At 43.4% G+C, this 22750-nt stretch overlaps 1 long non-coding RNA gene across 1 annotated transcript in view; it reads left to right on the top strand.

Moving 5' to 3' along the window:
• Positions 1–15400: 15400 nt before the first annotated feature.
• Positions 15401–22750, top strand: part of LOC109911780 — a 72351-nt gene continuing 65001 nt past the window's right edge. Inside the window, exon 1 of the long non-coding RNA XR_002258068.2 lies at positions 15401–15656. This is a non-coding gene — a long non-coding RNA (uncharacterized LOC109911780). The remainder of the gene's footprint in view (positions 15657–22750) is intronic.

Below are 22750 nucleotides of genomic sequence, written 5' to 3'. Positions count from 1 at the left end.
AGGGGTGACTACTTATTCTTAAACTATGTCCTCTAATGTCTGTCTCTATCACAAGGAAACATCTTTGAGCTATTCACTCACCCCTCTCCACCATCTAGACCCCTTAGGGTCTTAAAATTTTCAATAAAATCATTGTTAATTCTTCTAAACTCCAATGGATAAAAACCTAACCTGTTCAACCATTCATTGTAAAATGAGCCCTTCATCCAGGAATGAGAAGAGTGACCTTCTGAACCACATTTAGCCCTCCCCAATCTGCATCTTTAATCATCTTAAATGCTTGAATTAGATTGCCCCTTAATCTTCTACACTCAAGGGACATGCATTGTCTACGAAACCTTCTTTATCATTCAGCTATTTTAGTCCCAAGTTTCATCTTGGTGAAACTGGGCTGCATCTGCTCCAAAGGCATTGTGACATTCTCGATGTGCAATGCCCAAAACTGAGCGCAGTTCTTGAAATGCATGATTGCCAGAAATAATAACAGAAAACAGTGACATCTGCATTCAGCTGCCAAAACCAAGAACAGCACAGTTTTCAGAATCATTAGATCTCCCATGACTTCACTTCCACAGTACACATTATAATCTCAATCTTCGCCCAGCTGTACAAGAGACCAGCAACCTGAAATTTTGGGACTCACAGCAATCACCCTTTGTTCAATGAGTGAATTTGTTGATTGGAGCTTAATCCTGAGCAGCTTTGTGCTGAATGACTGTTCTCACTAATAGCAGGGAGCAGGGAGCTAAGTTGTTGGACCATCCCATATCATGTCGTTCGTGGAGAAATTTACGAAAATAAATACCTTTGACCACAATTCCATCAGGCAGTGGTCAGCATGTAGCTTCCTCGAGACCCTTTGGGAAAAGGAGAGGGTGGATCCTGTTGGGTTGTTCCATGAGACTGCAAAAGCCACTTGGCAGAATGCCTCATCACCAGAACTTTCCAACACGCACTAAGATGTTGCTTGACTGGTGGTGAGAAGTTCATTACCCATGAGATCCTCCGTGCATGCCCAGATTCCCTGTACCATCACACACTGCCCTCAAAGCAGCTGTATGTAAGATGAGACTGTCACACATCTCCTTCTGGAATTTGGCAGCATCTGTGAAGAAAACATCAAAGTTAACGTTTCGGGTCCAGTGACCCTTCCTCAGAGGACCTGAAATGTTATCTCTGATTTTTCCTTCACAGATGCTGCCAGACCAGCGGAGCTTTTCCAGCAACTTCTGTTTTTGTCCCTGATTTACAGCATCCACAGTTCTTTCAGTTTTCCTTCTGGAATTTGCCTATGCAAAGGAAATCTGGAGAAAGATGCAGCAAATTTTGTCGCGGTTCATCACGAGCAGCTCTGTGATGCAGGCCTATGTACTTTATAGGCTGTTCCCTAGGACGTACACCAAGACAAATATCAACTACACCTGAAGGACCATCAACTCGAGGACCAAGGAACATCAAGGCCCGAAACTTGCTAGTCTTCCAGTTGAAAGAGTTGACCCCGACTGTTACAGCCTAGTACATTCCAAGGTCCAGGACTATGTGCTGAAGGGTGCATTAAAGCTTGGGGCGGCTGCTGCCAAGGCGCAGTGGTGAAAAACCACCATTTAAGGTCTTTCTGTCAAAGTACAATGGGGGTCCATTCAGTTATTGGACCCTCCCAAAGCATCAGATACATGTAAGTAGTTCCTAGTACCTAGCATAATTAAGAAATTCATTTAGAATAGTTGTAACAATCGAGAAAGTCAAACCCCAATGATTGTTGTCTTGTCCATATGCAAAAATAAGTATAGATCTGAACTGCTTTAGTAACTGTGTATGTATATAAAGTTTTATTTTATGAATGAAGTGTATTTTTGCAAGAAGAAAACAGCAATGCAGCAAGTGTCTCTATGTTCTGAGGTTCTACCTGTCCCTGGTGTTGTGAAGGATGGGACTGGCCTTGTTGCCATGGAACGCTCCAAGTAGTTGGGGACCGCGCTGTATCACCTGTGCATTGTAGAAAAATTTTAAAAGAAAACCACCTTTGACCACCAGTCTGTCAGGCAGTGGTCAGCGTGTTGTGTCCTCGAAACCTTGTGGGAAAAGGAGAGGGAGGATCCTGTTGAGTTGATCCCTGAGCAGGTTGTCAAAGTTTTTTTGGCAGAATTTCTTATCACCAGAACTTTCCAACAAGCACCAAGATATTGTTTGGCTGGTGGTGAGGTGGGCACTACCAATCAGATCCGTCATGTATGCCCAGACACTCTGAGTGCCTCAAAATGGCTGTGCTGTCAAAGAGACTGTCACACATCTCCTTCTGGAATGTGCCTTTGCAAAGAAGGTCTGGAGAGGGATACAGTGGCTTTTGTCCACGGTGGTCTTGAGTTGCTCTGTGACACAGGACTCTACCTTCTGTACCCCGCACCCAGAGACAAATATTGATGCACCTGGAGAACCATCAACTCAGTGAAAGAATGGCTTCCTCTGACAGAAACTTCTTGGTCTTCCAGAGCATGGAGTTGACCTCGGCAGAGAGTTGCAAACTGGCACATTTCAAGGTCCAGGAAGGACTAAGTGCTGAGGGACACATTGAAAATTGGGCAGCTGCCGCCAAGGGCAGTGGGGAAAGACTACCGGCTAAGGTCTTTCTGCTGAAGTATAGCGAGGTTCTGTTCAGTTATCAGATCCCCTCGGTGCTTCAGTGTATGTAAATAGCGTCCTACGTGAGTAAGAAATGCCTTTGATTTTTGCAACTGTAGGGAACGGAAAATTCCAATGTTTGTTTTTGTTGATATGCAAGGACTGCACCGAACTGCTGTTGCACCTGTAAACGTAAATAAATATTTTTCATGAATAACGTATGTTTTTGAAATTAAAAAATGCAGCACTAACGGAGTTTGGTGGTGACATATTTGCAGCAGGGAAAAGCTTGCAAAGGGTTAGCTAATCACTTAGCCGTCCTGTCTACCACCACTTTACCCTGATCACAGAAGACGGAGCCAGGTTCGGTAATCCGCCCCTGTATCTTTCAATTTGCGTGATGCATGGAATTAATCATCCCGCTGATGGTCATATATGAGCTAAAATATTCAACTGATCCAGCTAAGCCTGCCTTAAACCAGACCGACATCTGTCTTTTTGAGCTGAGGGATGTGGCTTGGGCACTAACAATAGATTCTTATTTCCCCTCAAGCACCCGAATTGCACTCACCACTTGCCCACCCCCCCCCCCCCCGCTCTGTCCCACCGCGCAAAAAAATACACATGTCCACATTTATCACGACGTTGCGAGATTTTCAAAACTCAGTGGCCTGAAGCGTAATTCTATTCCTCTCTGTACAACGCTGCCTGACCTGCTGAGTGTTTCCCAGTACTTCCTGCTTTTATTTCAGATGTCTAAGCATCTGCAGCATTTTGTTTTGGCTTCTGGGCTGCCCTTCGCACTCCCTCCAACCTCGGCTCAATGACCACATCATGCTCACGGAGAGATATTGTCGATATGCAACGACTGTACAGAACTGCTTCAGTATCTGTAAATGTAGATAAATATTTTTAATGAATAAGGTATGTTTTTGCAATAAACGGAGTTTGGTGGTGAGATATTTACAGCAGGGAAAAGATGCTAAAGCAGTTCTGTGCACGTGAAGAACAAACATTGGAATTTACCATCGTCTGCAGGTGTACAAAAAAAGGCATTTCTCACTCATGCAGGACAATATTTACATATATTTGAAGTACTGAGAGGGTCTGACAACTGAACGGACCCCCATTGTACTTTAGCAGAAAGACCTTGACCAGTACAAATGTGCCAGGTCATATTGCTACAGAAAATACCCTGACCCGCCCCCCCCACCCCCTCAGCATACCCCTCACCACCACCTCCGCACTAAACGTTTAATACCAAGGGACTTTTTATTAATTTTTACAATAAAGCAGGAGAAAACCAAACTAAGGCTGGAAATCTGAAATTGGACAAGTGTCAGTGTTGGAAAGAAACAACGGGTCAGTCAGCACTTGTAAAGGCGGAAAAACAGGCGAACATTGGGGATGCATTTGTTGTAACTGCAATGTTTGTTGAAACTAAAAAGGCAAAGGCTGTATCTGTTAGCTTATGAATATGCAAATCGCAACAGTCTTTAAGTGGACAATTTAACCTTTTGATGTGCAAGTCTGCTGTGTGTGTTTCTGTTTCTGATTAGCAAAGGTGATTAAATCCATCGCGTCCTTCATCATACTTTTTTTTTGCCTGTGGTGTGTCTCATCGACATCGTTTGCAGGTCCCACACAGACTGGAGATGTTAATTCTCCAGCCTTTGTGCGCTTTCCTGGTGTTAGGATACGGGACAAGTGGGGAAGGGAGAGGAGGAGTGGCGACGTTTGGAATTCAGAGCAGGGGGTGGCATCTGCTAATTTTAAGCATCAACCTGTTTTTTCACTTTCTCCTGCAGTTAGAAAATAAATGGTGCGGAAATTAGTGTCCCTCCAAAACTGGCCCGCTGGGCTGTTGCAATCCGCAACGATACAGAACGTAAAAGTGCAAACAAATAAAAACCGTGCACAACAAAGAAATATTGAGGGAATATTATTGTCGATTCAGTGACCCACTTCATTGGCACGCATGCAGCAATATGTATGTGCAAGGGTATGTGTGTGTGTGCGCATGAGTATGTAATAATTTTATTTTTATCTCAAAAATATACTACATTCATTAAAATCTGTATATACATACATAGTCACTAGAACAATTTTGTTCTGTACAATCTTTACATATGCAGAATGAACAAACCCGAGGTATTTCTTACTTATACGAGACTATATCAATATACATTGAGGCACAGACCCCCATTCAAGTTCAGCAGGAAGACCTTAGTTGGTGATCTTTCCCGACTGTGTTTTGGCAGCAGCTGACCCAAGCTTTAGTGCATCCCTCAGCATCATAGTTCTGGTGCATAAGTGTGTAAACACAATTCCACGTCAGTGTAAGTGAAGCCGAATGAATGTCTATGTGCAGATTAAATGTGTGTGACTTGCGTTCAAAAATGCCCAGTTTTAGTCAAAGTGATTTTTTTTTGTATATCTTTCTGAGTCGGCAGATTGGAGGTTTATAAAAGGCAAAGGATATGCTTTTTTTAAAAAAAATGCTTGGTCTGTTCGTACACACTAACTGATTTCTGATGTTAGTAATTAAGGCTTTCAAATTAAATGTTCAGCTCAGAGAGCAATCTCAGCCCCTAGACCCTGCCCCTATTCTGCTCACTCCCCTGTCTACTATTGGAGTCAGTCAGAAGCTGATAAACTCCAGGGGAAGATGTTACATCAAATACGAATTTGGGATGTAAAGGTTATAACAAAGGAGGGCAGTGCTTTCTTAAACAACGAACTGGGAGAAGGGGATTGGAGCATTAATGACAGTCCCATTGATTGATTATAACGTAGGGGTAATCCATCAATGACAAGACAGCGAGGTACCAAACTAGTGTATGTCACCCCGTCTCTCCCTGAATTTCCACAGCAAGATAACTCCCAGTTCAGGCTAATAATGTGTATGTACTGAAATGAACTCATGTGGATAATTTATTTTAATCTATTTTATTTTTGGATTAGTTTTCCTGTTAGGTAAACTGCCTTAATAAAATGCCGAGAAAGTGGCTTCACGTTGCACAGTGAGCTGAGGTATTTGTGTTTTTCTGCAAAGGGGGAGGGATGGATAGATTTTGACTCTGTACAAGAATATAACATACTTTACATGTTTTTAAGAATTCAATTACAATACAAATGGAAAGTGGCATACCTGCTACACCTCTTTTACACTATTTTACAATGTAACATCTCCCCCAGTATTTTCTATAATGGAAGAAGAATTCTTTTTCAAATTGTAAAATTTAAAACATCATCTTGGAAATGTCCATCTGTATTTTTGTTGAGCGGTGTTGTTTAATCACTGATGGGGTCTGATTTTGTTGAAAATATGGCCTGGAAGAACTGGAATACAATCAGTAACTTCTGAAATCATAGAGCTTCAAGCAGTGTCTTCCACATATCCCAAAACAATCTAAACTGTTTAAAATTATGGTCGCAAAACTCTCATTGCCATCTATACTGTTTAAAGTTATCCCATCAAAATAATGAGACAAAAGCAAAACAAAAAGTAGTTTTTAAAATATATTCTTCCCTTCCTGGGATGAGTCACCACCTTGATCACCTTTCCAGAGGCATGGGACCAAGCCACTACTCTAGATGTGAAAAGGCTATTCAACTGTGGAGGGCAACACAATTTAGCCTGTTCTGCTCCTTTCAAAACCTCTCCTAGTTTAGCAAAGATGAAGTATTCTTTTTTAACTAATGCTAGTTGGAGGATAAATGTTGTCTACTGCACCAGCGAGAATGTACCTGCTCATCTTTGAAATAACGCCATGGGATCGATGGCATTTAGCTAAGTGAACAGCAAGGCCTGAATTTGACATCTCAAATGAAAGAGAGCACCATATGACAATGCAGCACTCCCTTATTATTTCACAAAGGAATGCCGGTCTAGATTTCTCGGACTGGTGCATGAACTCACCTCTTAGACGTGGGAGTCTGTACCTGCTGAGTCAAGGCTGGCACTTAAAGTACAGCAGAACCGAGTCAGTATCAAACACTTGACAATTGGTTCTCATATTACACCCTTTCCTTCCATTATATTTTCTCATGTTCCCTGCACCTCTTACTTGAGTGCAATATGTGGTGTGACCTCATTTATCTCAGTGGAGTTTGCGATAACAGGCCCTTGGATATGTTTTGTGATGAGATATATTGGCTCCTGGGCAGCGCCACTGACAGTAATACCATAAGTCATCAAAAGCCCTCCTTTCTTCATGGCCATTTGGGGGACTGTGTTTGATTAACAGTTAAACTCTTGAAGTACAAGGACCACTTGTGGTGTGTCATAAAATATCTAAACAGATTCTTTAAAAATATCTATTTGCCTGTCAATGAGGCCCAATGCTCCTATTTCCTCCCTTTGCACATGACTTGTAAGGAGCTGTGCCATGTCATGTGTGAGGATCAGTATGTTATCTTTCATCTTGAAAAGCAGCATGATTTTACTGTGCTTGGAAGGGTTATCAGTTACTAATTGCACAAGAATCTCAAGTCCTCACAGTAAAGTTTTAACAAAAAGCCTTGAGTTTTCCAAACGGCTACGTTGGTATACATATGACCTTGTATGGTACTGCTGCTGCTCATGTGCCCTAAAATGTTGGTACTGGGTATCCAAGATGCTGGTGCAGAGGAGCAAGCAATCAATGAAGTCACTAGCTACCCATTCTGACTTTCATGTCACAAATTGTCAATGTCCAGTTTCCTTGCAGTGGGTGGTACGATAGGAAGCTGCCTATTATCGAGGCAAGATTTGTAGTCAGTGAAGATGTTGACAAAACACCCGTAACAGACATCCAACGCTCATTAGGGAGAATCTTGTTTCAATGCCAGGAACTCGTTTGAAAATGCAACAAGTTGCCCTTGATGTCGAGAAAGGCCTTGGCTGACCTCTCATGCAATTCTCTAACAGTTCTTGTCATAGCCCATGTTTTCAGGGCCTTAAAAGATTGAACTGATTCAGTTAAGTTTCTGGATCTCCAAAAGGTAAATGGTGGAGATTCAGCAATAGTAATTCTGTTGAGTATCAAGGAGAGATGACTGGACCCTCTCTTGTTGGGGATGTCATTGCCTGGCACTAATGCGGTGTGAATGTTACCAGCCACTTATTAGCCCAAGCCTGAATGTTTACTGGTTCTTGCCGTATGTGGACACTGGCTTTTACTATCTGAGAATTTGCAGATGGAACTGAATATTATGCAAGGCAAGAGAACATTGATGTCACACATGATTAAATGTTGTATTGGTATCAAGGGCAATTGCTTTCAGCTTATCACTGGCACTCACCTGTTTTGTGCACCTTTGGACCAAAACCTGGTCTTGAGCTGAGTAGTCCTGATGATCCTGAACAATTGTGTGCTGGGTGTTGGTGTGTGAGTGCCTCATTGTAGCACTACTGATGATGTTTTCTATTATTTTTCTGCTGATTGAGGGTAGGCTGATAGAACGGTAATTTTACCTATGGAGTGGCCATGCTTTTTGTGGATAGCACAATCTTCAACATTGTTGTGTAGATGCCACTGTTGAAACTGTACTGGAAATGCTTAACAATTGAGATCAGTAGTGCTGAAGTATAAGTCTTCTGCAATACTAATTGGTAGTTGTCAGAGCTCAAATCTTTGTTGCGGTCTCTCCACTCAGCCATTTTTTAAAATATATGGAATGAATCAAATTTGTGATGCCCAGCTTTGAATTGCTAGATCTATTCTGAATTCAACCCCATTTAATAGGTTTGTGGTGTCAAACAGTGGTGTCCTACATAGTTCATGTTGGCAATGCTGGATTACGAAAGCCAGCTTGGGTTTGTTAAAGACAAATTGCATATCATTAGCTTGATTGAGTTTATTTAATGAAGTAACAGAAAGGCTGATGCAGTTGATGTGGTGTGTTTTTGATAAAGGGCCACATAATAGGTTACCAATGAAGCTGGTTAACAAAAGGACAGTGAAAGCTTGCATAAGAAGTTGGCTGAGAGACAGGAAAGAAGAAGTAGTGGCGAATGGTTGTGGAGAGGCATACATTGGACTTTCCTGGGGCTGTTCTTAGGAGCACTATTTTTCCTAACGTACTTAATGATCTAGATTTGGATGCACTGGGCATAATTTCAAAATTCACAGATGACAAGGAAGCTGAAAGAATTTTTTTTATTTGTTCAGGGCATGTGGGCTTTGATGGCTGGGCTAGTATTTACTCCCATCCCTAATTGCTCTTGAGATGGTGGTGGTGAGCTGCCTTCTTGAACTGGTGCAGTCTATTTGGTGTAGGTGCACCAATGTACTGCTAGGGAGGGGCTCTGGGATTTTAATCCAGTGACATTAAAGAAATGGTCAAATGTTTCCAAGTTAGGATGGTACGTGACTTGGAGAGGAACTTGCAGGTAGTATGCTCCCAAATATCTGTTGCCCTCATCCTTCTAGATGGTATTGGTCATGGATTTGGAAAGTGCTGTCTAAGGATCCTTGGTGAATTTCTGCAGTGTATTGTGTAGACAATACACACTGTTACTGGTATGTGTTGGTGGTAGAAGGAGTGAATATTTGTAGATATAGTGCCAATCAAGCAGGCTTTTTTCTATTGTCAAGCTTCTTGATTGTTTTTGGAATTGTACTCATCCAGACAAGGGGAGAGTATTTCATTACAGTCCTGACTTGTGCCTTGTAGATAGTGAACAGGCTTTGGGAAGACAGGTGAGTTACTAGATGCAGGATTACCAGCCTCTGATCTGTTCCTGCAGCCAATGTATTTATATAGCTAGTCTAGTTCAGTTTCTTGTCAATGTTAACCCCAGGGTATTGATAGTGAGGAATTCAGTGATGGTCATACCATTTAATAGCACCATTTATAACCCCTTCTATCACTTTACACTTAATTGAGAGTAAGCTGATGGGACAGTAATTGGTTATGTTGTATTTGTCCTGATTTTTGTCTACAGGTTATATATGGGCAATTTTTCACATTGCCAGGTAGATGCCAATGTTGTAGCTGTATGGGAACAGCTTGGCTAGGGATACAGCAGATTCTGAAATTGCTTAATTCTTGTCCATCATTTGCTGCTTATGTAGTTTTGCATGTAAGCAGTCCTAAGTTGTAACTAGATAGTGATGGACTTCAAGAGGACATAGACAGATTGGTGGAACAAATCGACAGATGGTTGTTGAAATTAAATGCAGAGAAGTGTGAAGTGGCTTGTTTTGGTGGAAAGAATGAGAAGAGGCAATTTAAAATAAAATTTCAATTCTAAAAGTGAGCAAAAATTACCATACTAGGAGTATATATGTACAAATTATTGAAAGTGACAAGGCATGGTGAGAAATTGCTTGAAAAGGCATATGGGATTGTGGGTTTTATGAACAGTTATAGAGTATAAGAGCAAACAACTATGAAGAACTTTTTTAAACACTGGTTTGGGATTAGCTGGAGTATCATGTTCACTTGAAGGGACCATACTTTAGGAAGGGTATGTAGGATATAGAAAGGGAGCAGACAAGATTTACAAGTATGGTTTGACAGACATCAGAGGAATGCATAGAATCTAAAAGCTGGGGTTGTTCTCCTTGAAGAAGAGGAGGTAAGAGAAGATTTTATAGAAATGTTTAATATCATGACGGGTCTAGAAAGAGTAGACAAGAGAAATTTATCCCACTGGCCAAAAAGTCAACAAGGACATCAGTATAGGGTGAAAAAGAATAGGGCAAAGGCTAAATGATGGAAAGCTTATTTTAAGTAGTGAATGTTTCTTATCTCAAATGCACTGCCTGAGAGTATAGTAGATGTTGATTCACCATAGTCTTCAAAAGGGAATTAGATAAGCATCTGAAGAGAAAAAATTACACAGTGATGGTAAAGCACAGGGAAGTGGCACTATTTAAATTGCTGTTGCAGAGATTCAGCGTGGATATGATGGGTCAAATGGTATCCTTTTGTGCCGTGACCATGTTATGATTCCATTCTTCAGTGTGAAGATGGGACTTTGTCTCCACAAGGGCTGTGAGTCAGTCACTACTACCAATACTGCCATGAACAGATATATCTACAATAGGTACATTGATGTGAAAAAGAACAGTAGGTTTTTCATTTTAGTTTTTTGACACATTCTGCTACAGGGCCAATCTGCCATATGTATCCTTCATGACCTTGTCAGCTCAGTTAGGGGTAGTGCTGTTGAGCCAGTGTTGGTGGTATCCAGTACATTAGTTGAAAGTTACGATTGTGTGTGTCAGATCAGACTATTGCTCTCCAATTTTCTCACGAGGCTCCAAATGTTATTAAGAAGGACTTTGTAGAGCTGACAGGCCTGGATGAGCCTTGTTTGTATCAGGTCGATGCCAGGTGGTCTGTTTGGGTTTATTCTCATATTTTTCTGGAGCAGTTTGCTATGACTGAATGTTCGCTAGACCATTTCAGAGGCTATTCAACAGCCAACCATGTTGCTGGGGGCTCACCGTCACATTTTGCCTCAACTGGATGTGGATGGCAGATTTCCTTCCCTAAGGGGCATTGGTAAGCCAGATGGGTTTTTAAACCAATCTAGTGGTTTCGTGGTCACCATTGCTGAGACTTTTAATTCATGACTTGTTTAATTAATTGAATTTACATACCCCAGCTGCTGTGGTGCGATTTAAACTCGGATCTCTGATCATTAGTCTAGGTTTTAGCTAGCTTATTTGTATCAGTGGCATAAATACTGTACTATTGTACTGGTAACCATTATGTCTGTATTAGTGTGTGGACCTGTGTAACCTGTATTGTTTCTGTGTGTAATGCTGTGTGTGTGGGTATAGAATGCTGGGATTGAGGACAATAGACCTGGCTCATTTCAAGGCTCAGAGATAAAGAATGTTGCGGGTGAGTTGCTAGGACAGTGGCTTGACATCAACTGACTCAGAGCATGGGAACTTCATAATGTGTTGATCAGTGCACCATCTTGGGCCATTTGGCAAATCTTCATCTCTTTTAAAAACGTATATCAATCTGAGGCAAAACCACGCCAATCTGCATCAATTGTAAAAAAGGACAGTTAAAAGTATTTAAACCGAAGGGAACCAAAGAGATAGTGAGTGACCCTGCCTGAAATAAGCTTCCAACTCTGAAACACCACTAACTGTGAGGCAAACGCTCGTTAAATAAATGATCACAAAGCTATTCCGTCACCTTTTACACCGGCTGCAGGAGCTGGCGATCACTTCCTGCTGTGTACACACTCTGAATCGTTTTTAATGCAAACCACTTGTGCTGTTCCCGGGATCAGGCAGTGCAATTTCTAAGCACTTGGCTTTGAAACTCTTACCTCAAATTTGGGTGATGTCACTTTAATCAACCTCGAGATGTTGAGTGTGATTTACCGCCTACTCAAATTTTCTATCCTGCGAGGTCAATAAAATCAACTCAAAACGAAACCACATATTTATATTTTTAAAGCATGTTTTTAACTGCTACCTAGCCAGCATGATTTTAATGATGGGGTATGCATAATGTGATTGCTTAATGCATTACAGAATGCTCTCTGTCCCATTTTCTTCAAAGCGATTGACCGTTCGACATCTAGGATTAGTGAAGTTATATTTCTGCTAGGTCTGTCGTAACTTTGGGACATCCTACAGCATTTTACAGCCAATGGAGTATATTTTTCACTGCATTCACTATTGTTAGAAGTAGGAGACCTAACAGTTATTGTGCACCCAGCAAATTTCCACAGACTGCAATGCGATAATGATCTTATTTTGATAAAGATAGTGATGATTTTGTAAACGAATTATATATCGAGTAGGTCATCAGGGAGAACTCGCCTGCTCCTTATCAAAATCGTGCCTTGAGATCTGAAAGGACAGATTTGAGTTTAAAGGCCTTATCTCAAAAAATCTCAGCACTGAGAGCCCGGATTACGTGCCCGCGCCTCTGGAATGAGATTTGAACCGACAACCTGATAGGTCAAAGTGGAGAGTGTCCCCATTTGTGTGACATCGAAGTTGAATGGTGCACGATGACTGTCTTTCTTGGCTCTCTAGCATTAGTCACTGTGTAGAACGTTTTGAGATGTTTGCCATTCCAAGCCAGGAGAGCGGATATCTTGGGAAATATCCCAGACTCGCCATGGGGTCCTTAGGCATTCTCCACTCTTTACAATTCTTTCTTTCGGACTTCCAATGTACGCCCGTGATACACGAGGAATTGCATTTTGACAACAAATTTGTAGAACCTCCTCTTACGCAATAAAAGTGATTATTTAAGGGAGCAGGATAAGTGTGCAGTTTGGGCAGTTTGGTAAGTCCTTTGTGCTTGCTGTTCTTGGAGAGTCCTTGCCTTTATTCAAGTGTCCAAAAGCTGTATAATTGGGTTTCCTCAAATATGTAATTTGCATTTATATAGTCTTGTAATGTAAAATGGTCCAAAATGTTCCCGAGCATTTCCTAGACATTGCCTGGGCCGCAAGTTCTAGAATTCTTTTCCAAACGCTTCACCTCCGTACCTTTCTCTTCTCCTCGAAGATATTTCTTCAAACCAATCCTTTTGGACAAGTTTTTGTTCGTCGGTCAAAATAATGTTTGCTGATGTTTGTACCAGTTTGCGACATGACAAGGTCCAATAGAACCCCCAGTAACAGTGCAAAGGAAATCCGGGGTGCACGCGATGTCAAAATAGGAATAGTGCAGAGATCTTAGTAGGATATTGGTTTGGAGGACATTGCAGAAATGGAGAGGGGAGGAGATGGGTGGAAGAAGTTGCTAAAACCTGCCCATGGAGGAAATGGAAGAGACATTATGGAAACATGGAATATAGAAGCAGGAGTAGGCCATTTGACCATTCAAGTCTGCTTCACCATTCATAGTGATGACTTGATCATCTAAGTCCACTTTTCCCCCATATCCTTTGATCTGTTTAGCTCCAAGTATTGTATCTGACTCCTTCTTGAAATCACACAATATTTTAGCCTCAACTGCTTTCTGTGGTAATGAATTACACAGGCTCACCACTCTCTGGTTGAAGAAATTTCTCCACATCTCAGCCCTAAGTGGCCTAACCTGTATCCTTAGTCTGAGACCCCTGGTCTGGATCCTCCTGCCATTGGAAACATCCTTCCCTGACTCTACTCTGTCTAATCCTGTTCAAATTTTATAGGTTTCTGCAAGATTCCCCCCTTATTCTTCTGAAATACAGCAAATATATTCCTAATCGATTCACCCTGTACTCATACATCAATCCTGCCATCCCAGGGACCAGTCTGGTAAACCTTTGCTGCACTCTCTGTGCAGCAAGACACAGATACAGAGACCAACACTGCACACAATATTCCAGGTGTGGTCTCACCAAGGCCCTGCACAGTTGCAGCAAGACATCTCTGGGGACTTGTAAAATGGGGCCATGGCTGGACAAGGAGCCAATTTAGGTCCGTGTGCACAGTGGAGAATGATCAAACTGGACTTGGTTCAAGTTAGAACATGGGCACCTGAGTTTTGGATGAGCTCAGTTCTGTTGAATAGGGAAGATGAGTCTTGGAACTGAGTTTAGGTCTGGCCCAGACAAAGGGGTGGCAGGCTCCCCTGTTGCAGGTTGCAAAGGTTGTCATGTGAAATTAGTTTGAACAGTTGTTATTCCATTCTTTGTGGGGGTTACTGTTGAAACAATGATTACAACTTGGATCTTTATTGTGGTTTTGATGTAAAGTGTAAGCCAAGGACCAAACAAAGGCCTTGGCATAACAGAAGTATTTCCTTGATGATTTTAAATGACGAGTAGTGGAAAAAAGAAAGGGAACCCACAAAGGCCAGGACTCAGAGGACTGAAGGAGCTGTTACTAACACAGGGATGAATGTTGGAAGCTGTGGTGCAGAAAAGGCTACATTCAAAGCAAAGTAGAGATTGGAGTGTGGGCTGCGGTGTTGAATGAGATTACAGGGATGAGATGGGTTCAGGAGATATGATCTGCAGGTTGAGATTTTAAATAAATGCTGATCCTTCCTCAGATTGTGCTGAAGGAAGGGTATGGAATACAAGGCAGTGGGACTGAGCTTGTGGCAAGGCTTGAAGCCAATAGGCCTGAGCTTCCCAACATCAGAACAAGTCAGTGAAAGTTCAAGGTTACAGTCAGGCCTGACTTGGGACAATCTGACAGCACAAAGGCAGGGGGTACACAGGCTGAGCCAGAAATGGTGAGCCTGTAGGCCATGCACATCTGGTTATTTTTCGAGGCAGGATGTAAGGGGGAAGGGAAATATCGCAAATCTTTGTGTTAAAACCCCAGTGTGTAAAGAGTGGCAGAATTGTGGTGGCTAATTTCTGACACTCTGGTGCCTCTCACAGATTGGGATCATTTCCCCCTGATTTGTACTTCAGTGAATCCGCTTCAAACAATTTCCATGGCCAAATTTGCAGTCATCTCGTTTCCTTGTGACTCCTATCTATGTTCTGTATCCTGGTCTCTTTGTCCTCCTCACTCTGCCTCTCCCGCCCCTCTCCTTTTCTCTTGTTCCCCTCAACTCCCCTCTCTTGCGGTTTCTTTTTCGCGCTCTCTCTCTCTATCACCCTCCTCCTTTCTGCCTTGCCCGGCTTTGTGCCTATTTATGTAACTAAAGTTAACCTTGATTACTGTGGCAAGGACGAAGTACCGCTGGCACTCTTGTGTGTAGCAGAATTGCGTTGTTCTTATCTGAAAAAAAGCACTCTCCCAAACAACTGTTCCCTAGTGGCGGTTACGAGTGTCAAAGAGCAATGCAGATGCATTGTGAAAAAGCAATAAAGTATAGCCTTGGGGGCCCTCTCCGGAGCTAGTCAGTCAAATCCGCGAGCAGCAGCCAATATGGGTTTGCACACACAGGGTTGCATGAGACAAAAAAAGTGTGTACGTTTTATTAACAGTCTTCAACAACACACTCGATTTATTTTTTTTCGTGTGTGTGTGTTCATTGTGGGACACTGTCTATCCCTTGCCAGGAAAGACTGGCCCTATTGAAACAGGGGAAGAAATGTGAATGATCCGCAACAGATCAACAACAAGGAGCTAGCGAATGTCTTTTGGGAGAATCGGGCGATCCTGACACAAGGTATGGTAATGAAGGTGCCAGTTTCTCATTACGCTCCCTAATTACTGTTTCGTAATTAGCACGCACCAGAGATACAAAAGAATGAAAATGATCTCCCATTCCTTCCCCCCCCCCCCTCCCCTGCCTCAGTCCTCCTCCCCCGCCTCTCAATGTTAAATTACTTGCCTCAAGCAGCAGCCCCGAAAAGGCAGCGAAGCGATTCGAGGGGCCTGTGGGGATTTGGGGGGAGGGGGGTGCTGGGGGAGCCAAATGGCAGCTTCACAGCTTCTGACTCGATGTGTTGCTAAATTACTGTAAATATTTAAGCAAATTAAAATTCTGCTTGAGCTGTCCTTGCGCCCGGCTAATTGTTTTTTCTCTCTGCTCCCTGCAGCAAAAGCCGAGTGAAGGCTGCACTCTTGTCTGATATACGCCAGGCTTGCTCTGAACCGAGCTGCAAATTGAGCTGTATTACTTGTGGACTGTTTAATTATTCTCTTCAATTTGCATTTAAAAGATTGATTATTTATTTCAGGCTGTGTGTGTGTGTGTGAGAGAGAGAGAGAGACAGACAGAGAGAGTGGGGGGTTGGGGAGATTGTGTGGTGGGGGGTTGGGGAAGTTGCTCTCAGCAGCAATGCGGCATCTCCCTGTCAGACCCACTACCACCGAGTGCCCTTTCCTTACACACCGCTCGCTGAAGGTGCCCTGTGCCAGGCACCCTCGGGCTGCATTAGACGCATTGTCTGTTTTTATCGTGACATCTTCCTGCCCTGTTATTAACCCGTCCGTCTCATCCCCGCTGTTCACTCCCTTGATCCCCACCCTCCGTCCTTGCACACAAGCCGCCCCCACCCCGCCATCCCCGTCCACATCCCACAAGTTTCTTTTTCCATGGGCCGCACTTTCACAGAGACTCGCAGTCCCGCAATGCCTGCGGTGAGTGGCTATTCTGTATCCGCAAAACTATACGGTGAGTGCGGGCCGGCTGTTCGGTCCCGGGAGGCATCACGGTCCTGTCAGCCAAAAGCCACACACACACACACACAGGTAAAGACATAGGCACATAAAGACATATACACACAGAGACACACAGACGCACGCAGGGAGACATAGACATACACAAGGACAAAGACAAAGAGACACACAAACTTACACCCAGAAATGGACATACCGACACAGAGACAGAGGCACACACATATACAGAGAGACAGCCATATAGACGCACACACAGTCACATACGCAGAGACAGACATAAAGAGACACAGAGACAGACAAACAGACACACACGCAGAGACAAACAGAGACACACACAGAAACAGGCATACTGAGACACACACAGACATATACACAGAGACAGACATGCAGAGACACGGACACAGGCAGACAGACACACAGACATACTTACAGAGACATACATACAGAGGCACTCAGAGACAGATATACAGAGGCACTCACAGACAGACATACAGAGGCACAAATAGACATACACACAGAGGCAGACATATTTAGACACACAGAGGCAGACTTAGAGAGGCACACACAGACATACACACTGAGCAGACGTACAAAGTCAGGCAGAGACATACATACAGAGACAGGCAAAGACAGCCATACAGAGACGCACATACGCACGCAGAGAGGGACTTAGAGAGACCACACAGACATATACACAGAGACAGACATACAGAGACAGGCAGAGACGGACATACGGAGACACAAATAGCCATACACAGGCAAACACGGACAGACAGAAAAGCATGAAAACACAGAGATACAGACAGACACAGACACACAGAGACACAGGCACACAAAGAGATACGCAGGCACAGAGTCAAACCACATACACATAGCCACACACAGAGACAGACGCACAGATACATACACCAATAGAGACACATAGACAGACAGACGGACAGGACTGCCGTGTGAGAAAGGGCAGGAATCATAGTGGTGATACCAACTTGGAGCACGGGCTAATTCCTAACTCCTCGCTCTCCATTGTGCAGTGGACCTACATTCCGGTCACGAAACCCCATCCCGGTCCCTCAGCCCTAACCCGGGGCAGTTAACATGGGACTCTCCTGGACTGAACAACTCACGTCCTTGGGAGTGAGGTGGTTGGGGGGAATACTATATGAAATTCGAAGAGCAGTGATCCAATTTTTTCATTAGCCTTCCTATAAATTAAGCAGTCGGATACAGTTTGCAACCAATCGATTCACATGTGTCAAGAACTGCAAAAATGTTTTTGAGTGATTTGTTCCAGAGAATATTCCAAAGCCCACCCCAACATCAGCTTGCAGAATGGCTGCCTGAGGTCACTGTCTGTAAAACGATAAGGTGTTCTGGTCCTGGAATAGAATGGTTCCAACACAGGAGAAGGACACTCGGCCCACTGCATCTCTGTTGGCTCTCTGTAAAACAAATTGAGCTAGTCACTCCCTGGCCTTCTCCCTTACAGCCCTGCAACATTTCTAATATCATCCACAAGTAGTTATCCAATTCTCTTTCGAAAGCCATAATTTGTCTCCAGCATCCCTCGCGGCTGGACCCAATCCTAGATCCTAACCATTGGCTGTGTAATAAAAGAGTTGTATCTCCTGTTGTCTTTCGTTCTTTTGCCTATGATTGCATTTTTGTGTTCTTTGGCTTTCGACCCTTCCACCAATGGGAGCAGGTTCTCTCAATCTACGCTGTTCATACTCCTCATGATTTTGAACGCGTTTATCACATCTCCTCTCAACATTCTTTTCTCCAGTCGATCCACATATTTCAAGCCTCTCGGCCTATTGAATGGTGGAACAGGCTCGACGGGCTGAGCACCCTACCCCTGTACCTTTTTCTTGTGGTCTTATCCCTAGAACCTTTTTCATAAATATTTCTCTACAGCCTTCAAATGTCTCCTAAAATGCAGTGCTTCTTGGAGGTGGTAAACACTATTGCCAGTGGAAGTGAATGGTTATGGTGGTGGCTTTGTGCCAACTAAGTGGACTACTTTGTCCTGGATGGGGTCAAACTTCCTAAATGTTGTTGGGGCTGCACCTATCCAGGCAAGTATTCCATGTATTCACAACTTTAGCTTTATAGATGGTGGTCAGGCTTTGGGGAGTTTGAAGGCAAGTTACTCTCTATAGAATTCCCAACCTCTGATGTACTCTTATTACAACGGTATTTATGTCGTTGTCCAGTTCAGTTCTGGTCTATAGTAACACTTGGGGTGTTGATAACGGGAGATTAAATATCTTTGAATATCAAGTGGATACCATTAAAAACAAAACTCTTCTTGGAGATTGACATTGCCTCATACTTGTGTGGCATGTATGTTACTTGTTACTTATCAGCCCAAGCCTGAGTATTGTCCAGGTCTTGCTGGCAACAAACTGCTTTAGTATCTGAGGATTTACAGATGGGTCTGAACACTGCACAATCATCAGCAGATATGACTTTTACGAAGGTGATGGAGGGAAGGTTATTGATGAAGCAGCTGAAGATGGTTGGGGCGTAGGACTCTACCCTGAGAAAGTGCAACGATAGTCTTGGGATTGACTTCCCAAGGTCAATATATAAAAGTCTTCCTTTCTGCTAGCCATGACTCAACTTTGGAGAATCTCCATTCAGAAGAGGAGCAACATAAATGCAAATCTTTTTCTATTGTTAAGTAATCTATGGTAAACTGCAAGCTGTAGCATAAGCGAGAAGCTCGTTTAACGACCTGTGTGCAGAGATTTGGTGGCTCTCTGTGCCAGCAATGTCTCACGCAATCTGACTGCAGTAAAGCTTCAGGAGCCGGTCGCCAGAAACGACTTAATCGTTGTTTAATTAGCCTCGCCTTCGGATCAGGCGTTGAAAATCTGCCCAACAACTATTCTCTGATTGGCCGCAGGTCTGAGCAACTGAACTGATTATTGGTCCGGAGTCCGATTAAAAAAAGAAACACCTTTAACCCTTCCTTAAAAGAGCCATTGCTTCAATTGTGACAAAAGTGCAAACAACTTATTAAAAGAAGATTGGAACTTTTCTGAGAAAGAACAGACCGAGTTAGGAAGGTGTAATTGGGATAAATGACTTTGAGCTGGGTGAGAGCGATGCTGAAATCATTTTAATGTTGTCACTGACAAGTATAGGGGAGCAGGGCTTAATGTACTGCAGCAAAATCAAACGCCTCTGATAGGCTTTATTTCTCCCTAATGATTTTTTTTTGCCTTGTCCATTTTTTTTCTGGCGAGGTTCAGTCCCGTGAGTTCTGACAGGCCTCCATTTCCTTGTCCAACTTTAATGTGTGAATTGACATTCAGAGTGAGCTGTTTGGCTGTGCTCCCTGACCTGTGCACCCAACCCCCGCTCCTGGGAGCTTGACTCAGCTGTCAGGCTTTTACATCCTTCACGCTGTCTCCAGAGACTCCCCTCTCTCCCTTGAGTGGCTATCTACCCCCCACGCCCAATCCTCTGCGCGCACACACACACACCTTGATCCTTTAGTAACCGCACGCAGTAACGTGCCGAGAACGGGCGAAGAGAGAGAGAAAGCCGGGCCCGGGCCTTGGGAGCAGGTGACTCGGGATAGCTGAGCTGCCTTGTTGTGTATTCAAGGCACATTCGGAGAGGCTGGCAGGAGACAAACTCTGCTGGGAATCTCTGCAGCTCTTTATTAACCAGGTTTTATTTAATGAGAATGTAACAAGCTCCTGGCCTGTCCCTCTCTTTCCATCTTGCCATTTGTGTACAAACAATTAACGGCTCATAATACACGAAGACTGATGCCACCTTTCTCTCTGTCGGTTTTTATTACAGCTCTTTCCTTGCCACACGTTTTGGCTTCTATTTTGCTATCGTCCTGTCTGCTTGTGTCCCTGTCTTAAGTCTTTTTGATTCCCTCTATCGGCTTGGTCTGTCCATTTGCCATTTTCTGTATCGCTGCCTTTGTCTCTGCCTCCCTCTGCTGTAGCTGATCTACGCTGGCTGTGCTAATCAGCCATTTGAACCCCGTAGGATTATATTAATTTTTGCATCCGAACGGGAGCCAATATTTGGTGTGCCAGTTTTCTTTGCTCCATTTTCACTCGTACTCTGGAGGTAGATTTCTCCTATAGCAGGCACAGTTGCACAGCTAATGGCTGCTCTATGACATCTCTCCCAAGACGCTATTCTTTATTGTGGGAGCTGAGATATTTACTGCTGCTAAGCTATTCACCTTTGGCAAGGCGTCATGGCTGAATCTCTATCCTCACCTAACCTCAGCACTCATCCATTCTGCGGCCTAGCCTCAAATTGTGAATGCTCTTTTGTAGATCAGGAGTTTTCGGACCCATTGGTAAAATCTCAACGCCATCCTTCTTGAGATCAGTTGTCTCATCTCAGGCTGGGCATTCAATCAGAAAGCAGGGAGATTGCACTGTCAGTGAAGATGAGCAGGAAATTGAGGAAACAATTCAAAAGGATTGTCATCTAAAACGTAGAGGATGAAATGAATAGGTGGGGCCAAACGGTTGAATGTGAATATACGTTTTAGGAAGTGGACCATTTGGCCACTTGATATCTGCTCTGCCATTTAATACAATCATGGCTGCTCTGACTGTGATCTCAACTCAGCATTCTGACAGACTCCCAATGCCTTTGTCTCCCTTGTTAGTCAAGAATCTATCTACGTCTGCCTTAAACAGTGCCTCTTGCGGGGAAAAGAGTTTGAAAAGCCATGACTCTCCTAGAGAAAAAGAAACTCCCCAGTTCTCTCTTTACTGAATGACCCCTTAATTTTTAACTGCATCCCCTAGTTCCAGTTCCTGCCACAAAGGAGAAACATCCTTTTATTATCCACCCTATGGAGTCCCTTCTTCATTTTATATGCTTCAATAAAATGACCTCTCATTCTCCTAAACTCCTATGGATACAGCTCCAGCCTGTACTCAGCCAATCTTCACTCATAAAATAATTCCCATTTTTATTTCAAAAATATACTTTATTCATAAAATAATTTTTATATATGCATAGTCACTAGAGCAATTCAATTCTGTACAGTCTTTACATAGGGAGAACAAACAAGCCAAAACACTTCTTACTTACACAAGACTATATTTGCATACATTTGAGGCACCGGAAGGGTCCATTAACTGAACTGACCCCCATTTAACTTTGACAGAAAGTCCTTAAATGGTGGTCTATTCCCACTGCACCTTGGCTGCAGCTGCTCCAAGCTTTAGTGCATCCCTCAGCTTGTAGTCCTGCACCTTGGAATGTGCAGTCTGTAACTCTTGGTCAGGGTCAGCTCCTTGCTGTGGAAGACCAACACGTTTTGGGCAGACCAAAGAGTGTCCTTCACTGAATTGATGGCCCACCGGGCACAATCGATGTTTGCCTCAGTGTGTGTCCCAGGGAACAGAATGCAGAGTCCTGCATCATGGAGCTGCTTGGGATGAACCTTGACAAAAACCACTACATCTTTCTCCAGACTTCCTTTTCAAAGGCACATTCTAGCAGGAGGTGTGTGACAGTTTCTAGTCCCCAACCCCACCCACCGTCCCCATCCCTCAACCACCACCACCATCACTAAAACAGCCATTTCAAGGGCAGCATTCAGTGGTACAGAGAGACCAGGAGGTACATAAAAGATCCCACAGGGTAGTGCCCCTCTCACCACCAGCCAAGGTATGTCTTGATGCCTGTTAGAAAATTCTGGTGATGAGACATTCTGCCAAATGACTTTGACAGTCCACAACATTCACCCACCCAAACCTTGTGGGTATCAGTTGAGTGAATCTTCTCTGAACTGCTTCTAATGCATTTACATCCTTTCTTAAATGAGGGGATAAAAATTCAACACAGTATGCCATGTGTAGCTTCACCAACACACAGGGGAAGTGTAGCAAAACATCCCTGCTTTTATGTTCTATTACCCTTGCAATATGTAACAACGTTCCATTTGCCTTCCTACTCACTTTATGGACCTGCACACAATGTTCTCTATAAATTGCCCAGCCATACAGCCTGCCTGAGGTTCCCCTGAGGTTTCACATGCACCAAATGGCATGATCAACACTTCAGAAGTTGTTGCTGTGTGGAGACCTTGGTGGTCCATGCATTAAAAAGAAATTGTAGAGGGAGTATTGCCTGCACACC

The sequence above is a fragment of the Rhincodon typus genome, chromosome 27, assembly GCF_021869965.1.
Source record: "Rhincodon typus isolate 14 chromosome 27, sRhiTyp1.1, whole genome shotgun sequence".
NCBI lineage: Eukaryota > Metazoa > Chordata > Chondrichthyes > Orectolobiformes > Rhincodontidae > Rhincodon > Rhincodon typus.
The sequence above is the reverse complement of the archived record's forward strand: the minus strand, read 5'-3'. Positions and strand labels throughout refer to the sequence as shown.